The following is an 18,268-nucleotide window of genomic DNA, read 5'->3' as shown; positions in this document are numbered from 1 at the left end:
CACACACACACCAACACTAAGTCACTGGGCACCAGCTATTGTTCCTTTGTGCGGTGGTGTGGATGTATTCAATTCACACAGGGGATTGTTTCCCATGTGTGTGAGTCTGCATCTGGACAAAAGCTCCCAACTAGCCTTCTGCCAGCTACATCAGTGGTCTCAGAGGAGATGTTCTGGGGAGGAGGGAACAAGACTGAATATCCTGTCTGCACGATGCCTTTAAGAGGATCTCCCTCTAATCTAGACACTGGCCTGGCCTCCCAGTAGACTTGAATGTCTTGTTTTCCTCTTCTGCTGTAATTTAGGATGGGCGGTGTGTTCAACAACAATGACTACACAGCTTGTGATGTAAATGAGGTAGTGGTAAATGGGTTACATGCTGTTAAACCGTTGGTTACAGTGTTTCCCTCTAAACATCTGTTCCTAAAATGTGTACATATATCACATGCAGTATATGTTTGAACCTGCAACTACATACTGACATTTAAAACTGATTACATGCTACAACACATTTGTAATTTGAATTACATGGCCAACTAGAATTGCATATCAGTGCCCTTAAAGCATCAGTTTTGTGCAAGACTGATTAAAACTGTAATAGGTTGGTATAAACAAGAAGAGTCGGTTAACTGAACTCCGTACTGTCGGTGCTTGGACAGTGAATGCATTGTGAAGTGAATTGCCAAAAATGTACTATTCGCCTCTGTTTGTGTGGTGTTTGCTAAGAATGGCAGTGCCCAGCTGTTTCAGAAAATTTGTTAGCCTTATTTTAAAATGATTTGAAGATTTATGACTTCACTAAGAGCCAATGGACTTGGGTCTGAGAGCCACAAGACAGGGAAGTCAAAAAGTATTGAGAGACGGACTGGCACATTGTTGGATTTGGTCTTTTCATGTGATTTGTTGACAATAACAAAAATATAGAATATCAGCAGCCTTATTCTTTAACGACAGAAACACTAAGAAAAACTGGGAAGGAATTAAAAATGCAGCACAGTCAGTCACTTGTATTGCCAGTTTAAAGTGAAGGTAAGATTCAGCATATGAAGGTCTACCATGCCAAAATGTTGCACCTAAAAAGTGAGAACAATGGTCGACAATAAATGAAATAACATGTCTAAGACACATACAGGTCTACTACAAAGTTGGCTCCACGTCAAAAGAAACTTTAAATTTCCTTTACTGAAGGACAGAAAAAGGTTTTTGCCAGCTGAGTGTGTATGTGTAGGTCAGAGTTGTATGTGGGGGTCTCAGGTTTTCTAACACTTCACAAGGGAAGGCAATCTATGACCTGTTGGGACATGTGGTAATAGTTTAATATTTGTACTGCTCTATTTAAAATGCTTCAGGCACTAAACAGTTGTAAACATATACCTACCGGATAAAAACCTGGACGCAAACAGTAGTCGTGCCCCACCCAGCTTTAGGTACAACAGGTGGAATAACTGACATGCAAATAAACACCACTGTTCAAACAAGATCCTTTGTCTGCACCTGGCCACTTTGGGTTGAGTGATAAACTCTGTCAAAATGTGTTCGTTCAATTCAAATTCAGTAGCCAACATGACATATAGTTCAGAGAGTTTCTTTGCATTTTGCACTGCAGTCATGTTTTTTGTACCTATAGCAACTTGATATTCTTGTCATAATCTTACTCAACTGAACTGTTTTCATCAAGTGTGGATTTACGTCATATATTTCTCCATTTTTTGGGTGGAGAACTATATTGAAATGATCTTAAGTGGACATTGCCTTCAAACCACAGCTCCATGAAGTGAATATTATCAGTTTTAAGGTCTTTCTATAGCAGTGTTTTTTTGGTAAATTCTTTAAGGGCAGTAGCAAAAACCTCATTTTTAGGTGATAAAACACAATGGCAGTATTTTCCTACAGCCCATTAAATTTTATATTCTAAGGACAGGTGTTCCAACATTTGACTGTGCTCCACTGAGTTTAGGGCCTGAATGGCCTCAGGATATGTGCTCTGCCACAGCTGCACCGCTCTGTCCTCAGAGCCTCTCCACCTCTGTCGGGAGACAGTGACTGCTAAATGTCAGCAGAATATAGTCAACTAAATGTTGTATGGGTGCAGCTTTCGTTCATTCGCTCTAAAAACATTACCTTTATGTTTATTCTCAACAGCAAAGATGAAGATATTCGATTGCTTTCGGAGGGAAAGAATCAGCCATCATGGGGTTTAGATATTTTGAGGATGACATTTGTAAGGTGAAATCTAATTTGGACGAGAATGGAATGAAAAAATCGACTGCAGAAGTCATTTCTGATTCACAAACATTTTGTAAATGTCTTATCACATTTGCTTTTAGGTCTTCCTTAATCAGTATTTTACAAAGCAGCCCCCTTTCCCTTTAGTATCAAGTATTTAACTGCTTTTTTTTCTCCATAATTAATGTGCTAACAAACCCTTTTCCAAAACACAATTCTACATAATAATGAGCAATTTGGTGATGATAAAACATTCATGCAAGCTGAATTTTCATGAAAATATTCTTAACAAGAGAGTGCAGTTTGAATTCATTTTATTAAAGATCATGAGCCGCTTTAGCTCCCCTTTAGAGGCAGCAGGGATTTGATGTGTGGCTCAAAGACACTGCAGCAGGTCTGTCACGTGGCTTGACCCACAGGTTAAAGGACAAATATTGTACCCATCAGTCCACTCTGCTGACCTGACTGTTTCATGCGTGTGGCCCCATCCTCCTCATCCTCACTTATTAACAAGTTAGAAGAGAAATTGCCCTCGGGCTGTGGCCCAGTGCAATCACAGTTTGATTAATGGGAAGGACCTAACATAGCCCCATCTTTCCATCTCTGTGGTTTTAACCCTTCTTAAAAAGTCACAGGAAAAGGTTACTGTAAATGTCATTATGAGCATTTCACAACCTCCTGGCTGCCCTGCCCTGAATAACCCTCCGCTAAATGTCATTCTCTTAACATTTTGTCATGTTATCCTCTGAAGTGTTTCCACAGTAAAGGTTTATATTTTACATTTCATAACGTTACTCTTTACACCCGAAATTTCCCTTGCATCTTTTACAATTGCACACTGTTGAATAATATCCTCAGTGAATTAATTTTCACAGAAAGAGTTACAACAGAGATCCTTGATTTTTTTTCCCCTTCTCTTTCAGTCTCATACTGCAGAAGTTCATGTAAGGACGTTGGTAATCTCTCTCTCACTCTCTCTTTAGATAAGAATTTAAAAGTGGAGCAGAAAAGCAAGCATGTGGTCATTTAACAGCCAGTTAGTGGCCTGTTAAGGCTATTCAAGAGGTGAGAGAATAAGCATATCGCTCATCCAGGTGTGTGTTTGCATTTTTACAACCGTGGCTTATTCCCTGCTCAATACAGCAGTGTTTCTGTGGTAGTGCTGGGTAATAAAAATAATCTCAATAGTTTAAAGCCTTTTGACAACATACTGCATAGCTATATTTATTCACTGTCTCCATAAGGATTTTTGTAATCAGAATAATAATTTATAAAGTTAGAGGCAAAATTACTTTTTTACTTAGTAACAAGTTAGATTGTTCAAAATCAGGTGCAGATTAAATGGATGTATGGATCTGTAAAGTATTGTAATTAATGACGAACACTGAAGTAATCAAAGCAAGCTGACAACTTACAAAACATGGAGCACAACTTGTGAGCATGGTGTTTTCCTCCTCACTCTCAAACTTGCAGGACTTTTTGCTTGTTCCTTCATTCCCAAAACACAACAAAACGCACAAGACGAGAATGAAGTGTATGGTCAAGTGAGAAAAATTCTGTGCGGAAAAAATGGGTGGAAGCAACTTCTTTGAGGCCCCAGAGCTTGCCAGGGGTCTGAAAGCCCCAGGCTTATTAGATGTCTACTGGTTTGTGCAAAGTTAAGTGAAAATTTACACAGTATCAACTGACATGATACGGGTCATAAGGTGGGTCCTGCTGATCTCGAGGCTCTGTCTTAAAAAGGGTCCATGTCATAAGTTTTAAGACATATTGTATATTAGTTCAGCTTTGTGCTTATGTTTTGCATATTCCTGCATATTCCATAATTAATGTGTTTAATTTAATAATTATAACAGCACATCTGCAGTCAGTCAGAATTTGAACAGAAAAACTGTACACACCACACAGAGAGAGAGAGAGGAGTAGGGCAGTGGTTCTCAAAGTGGGGTCCACAGACCCCCAGGTGTCCTTGACATAAAAACATTTGAAAACCACTGGAGAAGGGGATTCATAAGGGTCTAGCAGCTCATTTTAGCATCATAGCAGGTCAACCTGGCCATGGGTGGAAGGGTGGATCAGGATTTATCTCTCATCACTTTACCATAGTAAATGTATTTTTTATGTAATGAAATAACCCAGAAGAAAAAACATGTGCTTGCCTCTGCTGAAACTGTGAAACATAACAGTCCATCAGTTTTTTGTTAACTCAGCGGTGGTCATGATTACACTAAATGTCTTGGTTGCATGCAGACTGAACCTGTCATCTATACACGGCAGTAACCAAAGAGATTAGATATGCACACACAACCATTTTAAATCATGGCAATATTGATGAAGAGGATAGTTAACTAATGAGAATAATGAAATCCTTGGTGTAGAGCAACCACCACCCACCCACACACACACACACACACACACACACACACACACACACACACACACACACACACACAAACACACACCTATTTCATTATTCAAATGTAGAATATGTACAGCATTTGTGTTTGGCGTCTAAGCTCTGACCTCATCGCTCCCCACAAGGAAACATTGATCTCACACAGCAGGGAGCAGTAGAGTCTGATCGCAGCTGCGGTGGGTTGGTTGGTTCATGGGATAAAAGAACGATCACTTTTTCTTCTTCTCTACTTTGCATCTTTCTTCCACTGAAACCACTTTTTTGCAGATGTATTTCTGTGCAAATATAAATTATATAAATACTGCTACAATTTTCAAAACTTGACAATTATTTTAATCTTAAAAATGATTATTTTCTAGATTCTAAAATCTAGAAATATTGGTGGCTTTCTAATAAAAATCAAATAGGAAAATCCAAGAACTGATGTTTAATGTATACACGAAACAGAAGTTCATTTAATATTCTCAGTTTAATTAGAAAACTTGATTGGTGGGGAACATTATATATTACACACACACAACACACATACACACAAATTAGAGCAACTCTCCCAGCTGGTCTGGGAGCACCTGGGGATCTCCTGGGAGGAACTTGAGCAAGTTGCTCATGAAAAGTTATCTGGGCTGCTCTGCTTCTCCTTTTCTCACCTTGAATCTGATTTAGATAAGCAGCTAGAAAATGGATGGATGAATCTTTTTATGTGACTTAATCATGAGAAATATCAACTATTTTACTTCAACAATCAATGATATTGTCTGAGGAAGAGTCATAGCATTAGCATAGAGACTGGAATTAAAATTAAAGTCTCAGTTGCCCAATTTGTTCTCGTTTCCACAAGCTAAAAGTTGCAAGGGATCCAGGAAAGGATGATGTAAGCAATGCAAATATACAAAGGACATGAAAAAAATATAAATATTGCAAATTTCTGCTATTAATACTACATAAATGTCATGTTGTCATGAAAGTCTGGAAACATCTTTAAACAACTCCTCTTCTCTTTCAGTCAAACGTGGACATAACCCTCCCTTGTCTACTCGAGAATGACACTCTGGGTTCAAAAATGGAAATGTATCGTGTTACCAAGCTTCACTTCTCCATTCAAAGGCGACTTGTGTTTTTCAGCCATTCTCTGGTACTCCAGACACCTTTTCTTTTTCTCATGTCCAAAGCATTTGTTCTTCATCATAGCAGACAGCATGTCCTCCTGGAGATGAAAATGAGTGGGTGTAATCACAGGACGGCAGGCTACAGACATTGAATGAAAGCACTCAAAAGACACCAAACCACTGGAAAGAGCATTATCCTTGTTGTTTTGCCATGTTGTTGATTCACAAACAAACATTGGGTTGTGTCCACATGTCTTTTTCACAACATGAATGGGCATTGCGCTGCCTGAGAAAGATTTAGCCACTGCAAATAATCCTTCATGTCTGTCAACATACACTGATGGCAGATGGTGAAGTGATGTGAAGTCTAGTTTTTTGTTAGAATGTTTCCTCTGAATATGAACTTTTTGTTTTTTATAGTTTAATACTACATTGCAAAAACAGCAGGTTGTTTTTCTGGGGACTTTTCCCAAAACCCTTGAAATATTATGCTTGCAAGGCATCCAACTAGCTAGTGCAAAGAGTGATGAGATAAATATTAAATGGTAAAAAAAATGATGTTATTATAATAATATAATATAATAATACTAGGAGAATGAGATGACGGGAGTCCCACAGAAACAATTATAATAATTAAAAAACGTTTGTTGCTCAAATTGGTTTCACTTTTTTCTGGAGTAGGCATATAAATTTGGGTGAGAGATGTTTTGGAGGAGCTTTTCAGTGTTGGGCAAGACCTTAATTAAAGGCTCCAATAGATAAATGAAAAAACTTTGCTTGAGTGATTATTAGGACTTCCCAGAGTTATTCAAGGCACTGAGAGAGGTGGGGTTTTATATATTCTATTGTATTAAACACATTTGAAGATCCATGGTTTGTAATAGTATGAATAATAAATATATCATGTATCAGACTGACTTCTATTTTATGCAGGACACCACCTACCAATGAGGCTCAGGCCAAGGCAACTTAATCTGATAATCAAATCCATAATCTGCAGACGGGAGGGGGACAAAGAAAACTTAAATGCGGGCATTTGTGTGAGCAGGATTTTAAAATCTGTCCCATGCAGAGCTGTAACTCAAGGGTAGGTTTTTTTTCAGTAACATATGGTTGATACAACAGTAGTTTTCCGCTTCATTCTTACTAACAAAAGGTTTTCTCATTTAGAGTTATTGGCCCAAAATGAATTTACTGTAAAACACTTTCACTTTATCAGTGTTGTGGAACAATAAGAAAACATGAAATTTTGTCACATACACATATTTCCATGTGTTACCATTGTTTTAAGGTGGCTTTGGATATGCGTGTGGACTTCTGCATAGCCACCTCGCCTACGGCAAAAAGGGCAGCCATACCCGAGATCTGTCTCCAGCATCCAAAGCTTCTCTCCTTCTTTTAACATCATGCTATGTCACTAAAATAAAATAAGAGAATTAATTTGAAGACACTAAGCCCACACTTTGTTAAGATCAAGTTGGTACAAATTACTTATGTTAACATAACACTAAGCAATGGTTAGTTTTCCCAAATGTTTCATTGAAGTCACAAATAATGGTAAAATGATTTAAGAAAAAAAAGTGAGTTAAATAATATTTACAACCAAATGCATAGCCACTGATTTAAACTGTGTTGTCACCGTCTCCTGAGGAAGTCTTCTTCTTCTTTCTCCTGTTTTATGGCAAGTGGCAACCCGGTGGCAACTGCGGTAGTCAGTGATGTTACTGGGTAATAAATGATAGTAGCTACGTGGGTGTTCCTGTTCTATGTAAACCAATGATTTACGTGGGCGTTCCTGTCCCACCGCAGCTGTAATCTGACCCGTATCTCAGGAAGTGGGGAGCGACAATACTAATTTCCCGGTTGGGCTACCTGAACTAGCTTGCAGGTGTTGCTTCATTTCCTGGGGAGTTAATGAGTGTTACTTTAACAGAAAATTAATAATGGCACACACACCTGCTAAAGAATGGCTGCAGCAAAGACATGCTCTATCACACACATACAGGCAAGAAACACCCATACTCCTATCCAGCCTTAAAGACTAACTACACACCCAAAATCTGCAAGCTCCCTCCCTCTCAGCATATTTAAAAAATGCAGCAGAGGACTGGACAGGACCAGGACTATAGGGGGCGTGGCCTTGTGGCTACTGAGTGTGTGAAACAGTAGGTAAGGGAACATCAACTGACCACCACTCAGTGTAGCATGAACAGCGGACCGTCAACAAAAAGCAACCTGGGGATTTGCTGTCAGGCGGCCCCAGTTTGACACACTGAATTCGAACTGACACAACTGACTCTGCAACTGAAATTTCCAGATGACCAGTAATTAATTGTATTCAATCAGTAAGACCAAAACATATCTATGCTTCAATTACTTTTAAACTCTATTGTTTAGTGGCATTGACTGTCTCCATCAAGGTCCCTGCAAAGACTTCTTCAAAACTTTCCCTGTCTGACTCAGGTTCATCTGTTTATTCAATATGCATAAAACAGACATCATTTAGACTGTCTGACATGAGCTTCAAATATTGTTGTATTCATTAACTTCATGATGAATAGTCCAACCTTGATGTAGGCAAATACATGTGGTGTATTATGCAGCATACTTGCCATTAATCTTGTAATGCAACTATAAATAACTTGAATGAAGTAGTCCAACCTGATCATATGAATGATGTATTATGCTCTAATTAATTTCACAGTCACACAACAACATTCAGCAGTGCACACACCTCTAATTGGATCTGTGCTGGTTCCTGCTCCCTCCTCCTTCATCCTTTCCTTTTCTTGTTCAGAGCCATGTTCACCTGTTTGTTTAGATTGTAGAGTAAGTATTTAACAAATCATTTTTATTGCTGGGCCGGATATCAAATATTATATGCCTTATAATGCGAAAAAGAATTGATGAAGATGTAGAAACACTTCAGTGAAATTTAGCATAAAGTTCTCTAAACATTTGTGCACTGAGTCTGACTAGTTAAACCTTGGAAATGGTCAAACCTGCAACGGGATTCTAGCATTGAAACCCCAAGGTTAATAAAAACATTTTGTTCCTTAGTTAGTTCATTTAGCTTTAGTTCACAGCACATAGCATGTAAGCATGACGAAGCACCTGCTCCCTGCTCACTCCTCTTTGATGTTCCTGCCTCTTCCCCGCTGTCCTCATTATCACCTGCAGACTGCTTAAATAAATCCGTTATCTATCTATTTTTGACAACAATTGTGTCTTCCCTCATATTTCTACCGATGACACAAATGCCTGCCAAGAAAAAAAACACAATGATGCTTAAAGTGATGTGTCTTCTAAAAACACTCACAAATTGCTGCCTCCTCTGGTATTTTTCTCATCTTTTGATTCCTCTGCATTCATTTCAACACCGTCTATCACTTCTTGTCTCCTCCTGTACTCTTCAGTCTCTCACTCTCACCTTAGTGACCCATGCAGAGTTTTCTATTCTCGCCCACCATCACACCAGCTCTGGATAAAAAAACAAAAACAAAAACAAACAAACAGGAAAACAGGCTCTGCTTTTACTTTGGCTCCGTCTCCTCTCCAGTCTGTCTGCACGCCTCCAAATAATATCTTCTGTTTTTAATATATGCATTTCTCTGCTGCATTTGGAGCATCACCAATTTGAAAAAAACAATTTTTGGCAGACCTTGCAGGAAAACACAGAGACAGACACACTATTAGATATTAAAAGATACAGTAAAAAATCGACTCAGCAAAGAACTCACATTTTTCATTTGGTAATTTTTATATTACCGCAGTATCTGAAACAAAACATTCACTTGTTTTGTTTATGAGCAGACATATGCAGAACCACAGAATGAATGATGATGGGTAATCATGATACACCAGTGGAGATCAGCTGTCCAGGTTAAATCCGAGGTCAGGAGCTTTTCTGAATTTTCACAGACAAACCAAAGCTTGATGAATAAAGCTGTGTAAACACTGTCAAGAAAACGTGTCAGCACCGCCAGCAGATCCAGCTCAACCTGCACAAAGTTCAACACTGAGGAAGACAAAAGAAGGAAACCTGATATTTCACCTGCCAAAGCAATACAAACACAATTATTCACACTTAGGAATGAAAAACTCTGACAGTAACAACTGTTCTGCATAATTCACTATTGTAAAATAACCAGAAATCACAATTTCAATACTAGGGAATAATACTATCAATTAATCAAGACTGCAGCATTAAATTGCAGGAGTATTATTTTAGCTGTGAGTATGTTAGCATAATCCTCTCATAATGACAATGCTAATGTTAATAATAACATGCTAACGTGTAGGTGTAACGTTTACCATTTTCACTATCCTAGTTTAGCTTGTCAGAGTGCTAACAATTTGCTATTTAGTACTAAAAACAAAGCACAGCTGAGGCTGACAGGAATGTCTTTGGTTTTGCAGTATTTAGTCATAAACCAAAGTATTGGACAAATTCAACCTTTTACCTGATGATGGGGCTACATGAAAATTCAAGAGATCAACAAAGTCTATATCATTCATCCACTGGGAACCATGAATGTCTGTACAATATTTCATGGAAGTCCATCCAAGGGCTGCTGAGATATCAGGCAGACGTCAGGAGCAAGGCAACTAAATATTGCATGTCAAAAACACAAATGGCTAAAATTCATGCTAATATATATACATATATATATATATATATATATACATATATACAGAAGGCCAAGGATACAATAAAAAAAAAAAAATCATGCAGCCGCGATATCATGACTGTTAGTTTCAAGTATGCATCAAGCTCCTAAATTACTTTATACTACACTTCTCATAATACAACTCAATAATGTCTGTCATAATCAGTACACCTTCCATACCCTATACTCCTGTTTGTAATATAGGCTTTCAGTTAAAAATCTGAGGTTGACAAACTCAGCGTTGACGAAGCTCCTCCAGAGCCACAAACTACATTACTACAACTACTATAGACTACAGCTGTTTTTGCAGGCTGAGTAGTGCTCGTCATGACTAGTAAATTGACTTTGACATGTAAAATCTGGGGGAGTACCCATACACACAAAATATGCACACACATGCACACATAAAAAAACACGTACTGAGAAATTAGACCAAGGTTCAAAAGGACATGAGCTCCCCTGAAAGCCTACTTTGAGAAATTTAGGAGGAGCTCTAAAATATGGCCCATTTTTGTGTCACAGGTTATAGATTTTTATTTTCTGTACATTATGGTTCCTGAAATAAATAATAATAGAAAAAATATGTCAATGTTGTGTTTATTCGCCCATTACACTCCATTTTCCGAACATTTGTCTTCATTATAATAAACACAATGCTGTGTCTATTCGTGCTGTTTTTTATTTTTATTCTGTTGCTTAAGAGATATAAAAACAGTGCAACAGTGAATTGTTTTTCTATGTCTTTGTGCTACCTGGATGGTTAGATTTTCTCTGTATGCATTGAAATGTTATTGACAGTATTAACTGTGTGTAGTAACAGTAGAATGTTTTTCGCAGTAACCATGACATGTTTAGCAGCGCACCAGAAAATACAGCTCCCCCAAAAGCCACTGTGTAATTTGAGCCCTGAATTAGAGTAAAAACTCACCTTTTCTCTCACAGTAGGCTTTTAATAATACACACAGGTAATGGATTTTGGAATTGATTTTATTTTCATAGTAAAGAAAGCAATTCACTGCTGGTTTAATTACTGTCCTCTCTTCTTGGCAAGCTCTCCCATTCACCACACAGCAACCAGTGGTCCAATAGTGCATGGTCATGAGTATTCACAATATGTGCGTGCGTGTGTGTGTGTGTGTGTGTGTGTGTGTGTGTGTGTGTGTATGCGTGCGTGCTGCAAATGTGTTTGCGTGTGAGTTCATCCATAAATGAGTGTATGTGCAAGACAGAGGAAAAAGCATAATCTGCCGGTAATGGAACATGAAACCGAGCAGAAAATTGCAAAAAGAAATGACTCCTAGGAAGGGTGTCAGCTCTTCATGTGTGGCCTAATAAAAGCCAGCAGAGAAGCTAATGCCCTCTATAATCACACCTTTATTCTGATACACATAAAGGGGAGGGGGGAAGGTACATAACTGGCTTTACAGGGTGAAACTTTCACGCAACTTGAAACTTGGGTTAAATTAAGTTGCAATTGAATTGCATGGTGTAAAGCCTTCTGCAACGCAGCCGCAACAGTTGCAAAACTCAACTTTGTGAAACCAGCTTCATGCAACAGCCAATCAAAAGGCTGATAACGTGTCAGGTGGTATCATTTCAACTGACTTTTCAACTTGACCATTTGGCTTATCATCAAAATGAACGAAATAATAAAACAGAAGATGGTCTCTTGGATGCTTCAGAAGGAGATTATGTCAAAGAGTCAATGCACAGTTAGTAACACTGAAGTTTTTCATTTTGCAAACAGCTGAGCCATGTCAACAAACAAAGGTGAGCTCGGTAAAGTTTGTTTACATTACAATTAGCCGGTGACTAGCTAACCGCTAGCTTAGTTAACATTAGCATTACAATTGTTTGAACATTTTGCCAACGTTTGTTGTCTGTTTTGTCAGCCAATCTTGTGAAATCTGCTGCCGTTATCACCATCTATATAACATTAGGTTATTAAATTCTTCCTCTCTTGACACTTGCTTAATTTTACACAGAGTGGAGATTCCTTTGGGACCCAAGGGATGAAGCCTGTTACAGAGAGGAGACAGAGATGCGGTCCTGGATGAATTTACTGCTCTACTTGGACAGGATGAGCAAGGCATCAGCTACAGCCATAAGTGACTATTTAAAACATGAATTTACAAATGTTATGATGTGTGATAAAGTATTCAAAAATGTAACCCAGTAGCCTAGGTGAAATGATTAACATTGAGCTGAAACATGATCTGAAATATACATACAACTGTATTCCCTTGGGGCAATTTCAATTAAGGATACAGTAACGTGTCCCAATCAAGGGATAGACAAAAACTAGTGTTAGGGTTAGCTCCACCCTATATGGTCATTTCTGGCTCCAAAGATCCAAGATGGTGATGGTGGAATGCAAATGCAAACTCAAGGCTCCAAAACAGGAATCCACAAACCAGTGGGTGACGTCACGGTGGCTACTTCCATTCCTTTTTTTACAGTCGATGATCCTGACACAGTCACCACTGAACACTTCATTTTATAGAAAGAAGAGGGCAAACAGGATCATGGGGACAACAGTGCCAAAAGCGGTCCAAGTATCAGTTACTCCAGCTTGACAACCACTAAAGCACCAACACCAAAATAAAGGAGCATAAGAGCAGATGATAATAAAGAGAATGATGCCACTAAGATGGAAATTTATAGAAGCTCTGATACCTTTGGCAAATATGTTGCTGAAACTCTGAAGGGCATTAGGTTTTGGAATATGGAGCTCTTCAAAAAAGTGAGATTCATCAGGTTATGTTCAAACACTTTTTTAATGACTTCGGTAATGAGTGAAATGTGAAGTTGATTGAGTAGCGCAGCAAGTTCATCCAGGACCACATCTGTCTCCCCTTCTGTGACGTTAATAGGTTTCATCTTTTTTGTATGTTATTTGTTATTTATTGAGCACTTTGTATTCTAATTTATTCATTAAATAATTGTTTTTCCAAAATTCTGGATTATTTTATATTTATTTTTCCCTCATAGTGCAAAAAGTGTTTACTAGCATCCGTTTATCAGCATAGCAGCAAGTGATATTAATACAGCAAAACTGAGGGAAAGTACAAAAGGAAATTTGTAGGCGATATTGTTTTTATTCATACTGATGTTTAATATTTACATTATTTACAAACGAGTCAGGAATCTGATGTCTTCAATGGTTCAGGTTTAGTTGCCAGCTGACAGCACCCTCATTGTTGAAGAAGTTTGGTTCATGTAATTTGCACTCATCAATTAATTAGCAAGCATGTTTTTGTGATGTGAGTTACTTAGTAGAGCCTGGAATGTACTCTGATCCATGCGGAGCCAGGATCTACATGGGTTAAAAACAATATATTAACATGTTGTGAAGTATTCACATAACTGTTCAAAAAATTTTCACTAATGCTATAATATAAAATTTTGATGAGAATCAGAGCTGTTATCTAAAATACAATCATATATCAAAATACAATTTCATAATGATGTAACAAGGTAGCAGCACTCACTGGAGGCTCATTGGATCAAGCCCCTTGAATAGAGTGTGAAATGATCCATTAGTCTCTCTATTGAGTAGCCAGTCCTTCACCCACAGAGGCTTAGCCTTTTTAGGTTGTGTTTTTTCCTCTAGCATATCAGTAAGAATTGATGCACCGATAGCTCTCTTCCTATTTTCCCTAACAGTCATAATGAAACAAAGTAGCCACGAGAAAAAGCATTACAACATGTCTGAATATGAAATTAAAGCTGCAAGCAGTGATGATCGGGTCCTCGCACCTTTGTGCAATTCGGGGCGTGCCGCAGTCAAAGTGCTTTTATTGCGGGCATGCAGATGTGATCAGGACCGGGCTCTTATCAGACGTTGCATTAAGGAGTTAAATATCACTTTCTGTGTCCACTATGTGGCACTAGAGAGCAACCACAATGATACATAATGTCATTGTATATCATGTGTAGACCACAGCATGTAAATTTCATGTAAATTGGATGATGTTTTTCATATCAGGCTGACTTCCTGTTGTGAGTAGGTGGCGCTATGAGTATGAGTCAATACTGACATGTAGATGTGTTCCGGCCTGGACTCCAATCAAGCATGTGAAATTTGGAGCAGATTCAACAAAGTCCAGTGGAGTTACAACGACTTTCTTTTTCATGGCGAGAAATGCAAATTTATGGGCATGCAATGTCAAGGGCATTCCATGAAAAGTCAAGGTTTTGATAACTTTTCAAACTGCACAAAAATTGCACATTAAATTCAAAATGGCTGACTTCCTATTGGACTTAGGGTCATGGATGTATAATAAGAGCTGGATAGGGTGCCGCCACTCAGCCTTGCAGCCAATTTTTCCCAGTGGCCACTCACGGTATTGCAGTGAAAAATCCCCCTGCGGCCCAAAAAGGATTTTCCCAATAGACCACCACTGTAGAAGAGACGCCTCTAAAACTGTTGATAGGACCCCACAAACTGCAAACAACGTCAATTATGATTCTTTCTATTGTGAACTTTTGACCCATGGAGGTTTAAAAATCCGTGACATCATCACAATGTAAAGTCTATGGGCCGAGCGGGAGCTCGTGGGCGGGGCCAGCGGGGGAAACACTACTTCGCATATTCAGTGGGCCGCACAACGCGAAAGCAAACCCGGAAGCTAGAAACCTTTCTTGGCGTATGTGCCAGGCGAGCAATTCCTATAGGACTGAATGGGCGCCATTTTTAGTCCAGTATCCAGCTCTTATAATACATCCATGCTTAGGGTATGGCTACAAGAGGTTTTTTTGTGTGTCTGGACATGATACATGTGCCTACCAAATTTCATTCATCTACATCAAATTTAAAGGTGGGGGCTTTGACTGAAGCCCAAGATCCATATCGGACATTTAAATACCTCCCTTCTGACGCAACACCTCCTGTTTCAAGGCGACTAATGTGTCGCCATGGCAATAGCTTTTGATGAAAACTCAAAAGCTTCACTACTTAGCATCATCAACATCCTACAACTTAACTGACCAAATTTTAGGTGGATCTGGTTAACTTGCTTGGAGTAGTTACTGTTGCCAGTAGGTGGCGCTATTACTATGATTCAATATTAGCCTGTATGTATGTCTTCAGATTGAGTCTGTTAGAATAGAAGAATGATAAATAAACTCCCAAATCATGTTGCATGAGACTTTAATTATTTTTGCATTGAGTTGCATAGGAATTATGTTTCATGCAATTTGCAGTAATTGCAAGTAATTGCATGAAAGTTTCACCATATAAGCCGGCCTAACACACACACACATGGCTGGAGCACAGCCAAATATTCAAAAGTGGCCTGACAGTTAATTAGCAAGCATGATTTTGCTCCTATGGGTGTCACCTAGCTACTGTAACTTGCCACAATTTTTTCCTAATGGACTCAAAATATTACATGTTTTATAACATTAAAATAGTCAGAAATTAACCAAGCAACGTTTGCCATATTGGACTTTTTTTTTTTTAATCATACAAAATACAGTTTTTTAGAATAGATGTCTAGAATAGAAAGTCTGTATCCGATGACCAACTTTCATTTATTACAGAAACCATAATATGTAATTATGATATAGTCAGTCTAGTAAGTGCTCCACTTCATTCAGGGATATCAGTGGCAAATGTTATTAGATGCAGGCACCTCTGCCAAACCTTTGGGTTTAGTGAGATGATTAATTGGATTAAATCAATTCACTAAACTGAAACATTGAGTTTTGAATCTGGGATCATGATTCAATTATCTTATTATTTCAACAAATAATACTGTGATGTGATTCATGACCTGTTTGTAGCTGAATTGAACAACTAAGGATATTGAAATGATGTGGAAGGTGATTATATAAATATATATATTGTGTATATTATTTATATTTCCATATACTTTAGACTCTCTTCATTCTCTCAGAGTCGGAGAAAGTAACATTTAGTAATCATCTTGCACTACTCACCATGAGGGAGTGGACAAAATGTTAGGAAATCTTTTTCATATAATGCACTTCAGCACACCACCACCTACTACAACCTCAATAATACATAAGCAGAATTATCACCTTGCTGACAATGTCCACAAAAACTGAAAAGAAATTTAAATGCATTAAAGCACTGTCTTTTAATTTACGCTATGATTAGAAGAGATGGTTAATCTTTGTACAGTTGATGTACAAATGTATTAATTCTTCATCATCTTGTTTTTGTCATATGACCTCTGTCTTTCTCAAAATAAATAAAAGGTGTGTTCTCTCTTTGTTGTTGAAATTTTCATCCACTTTTTCCTGGTAAAAGACAAGCACTTCAGTGGCTGATATAACAGTCACTACTTTAGTGCTCTGTGACTTCACCATCCTATAGATAGAAGCAAAGGAAATGTCCTGATATAGTTTAATGAAATTTGAGGAATTTTAAACAGTGAATATAATCTTCAACCTTTGATCGGATGTAAGGCTTAATGTTGTTTCCAAAACTCTGCTTTGTTTTGCATAATCCTGAATGCAATATCACCAAGTGTGAGTATTTTCTGCACACTTACAGGATTACTCATTGAGGTGAAAGATGTTTTCATTGATAATGTCAGGTATGTTTTGAAGTGACTGACTAATACTGGCAATCTTACCCTGATTCTTCAAGATTCATTACGGTAAGATGTTCTGGTAGAAGGCTAAGGTTGGCAATATTTAATTTACTGGAAGTGAAATGTGGCAAAAGAGCCCAAATTCAGACTTGCTTAACCCTATCTGGGCTTCACTAGATCCACATATACTGTCAAGAGAATTCAAAATTCAAAGCCTTCCTAATAGAGCATGAGTAGCATTTTAGAAAATTAATTTAACAGACAGATCACACATAATTAAATGTATCATAAATCATACAGCGGGCCTCAAGTGTTGTAAACATCCCTCATTTTCTAATGAATTCTTTCTCATCTCCACTGCCCTACAGAGGATCAACAAGAAGGGGCTAAGTATAACACAACAGGCTTAATGTTTCCCACATTTATGTAAAACGTTAACCAGTTTGTCATGTAAATCTATTCATATTTTTTACAAACTCTGTTGTGTGATCAAACTTTTTTTTTCAAATTCAAAATAGTGGAAGGTCACAAAGTTTCCAGTGATACACACTACTGTATAGCACGTTGGAATATTATGTCATTTAAGATTCAGTAAAGTGTTCAAACAATTCAGTGTATATGTATATATCATATATACAGTTAGTGATACTATCATACAATTTGGATATTTTTTTTCAAATGCTCCTGTCAGTCCAAACCTCACCTACCTGTACTGACACACTCAGCTGGTTGCATCTTTGCAGTGAAATGGGATCGGAGTAACTGCCTTACTTCTTACTCAACATGCTAGACTGCCTGGGTCACACTGGACAGGCTGTGTAACTAACACATTGTTCAAATTCAAATTTCTTAGCATCTTATCACTGTAATACATTTAAAATACTTTCTTTCTTCCTTCTGGTAATTTACATACAACTATTATGATAATCTATTAATCATTTTAAGTAATTTTTTAGAAAGAAATGGTAAAATTATCTGGTTCCACCTTCCTAATTGTGAATATTTTCTGGTTTCTTTAGTCCTCTATGACAGTAAACTGAATGTCTTTGACTTGTAGACTATTGGCCAGGATAAAACAAGACATTTTAGGGGCTTTGTGAAATGATGATCAACTGTTTTTTATAGACCAAACAACTAATCGATTAATCAAGAAAATAATCAACAGATTAATCGATAATGAACAGAATCGTTAGTTGCAGCCCTTCTTACCTGAAGACAAACAGTATTGCACATTTTTTCAAGTTCAGTTGACCGACTGTGCACTACCTCTAAGTTACACTAGATTAC

Source organism: Thunnus thynnus, chromosome 18, assembly GCF_963924715.1.
Source record: "Thunnus thynnus chromosome 18, fThuThy2.1, whole genome shotgun sequence".
NCBI classification, from domain to species: domain Eukaryota; kingdom Metazoa; phylum Chordata; class Actinopteri; order Scombriformes; family Scombridae; genus Thunnus; species Thunnus thynnus.
The sequence above is the reverse complement of the archived record's forward strand: the minus strand, read 5'-3'. Positions refer to the sequence as shown.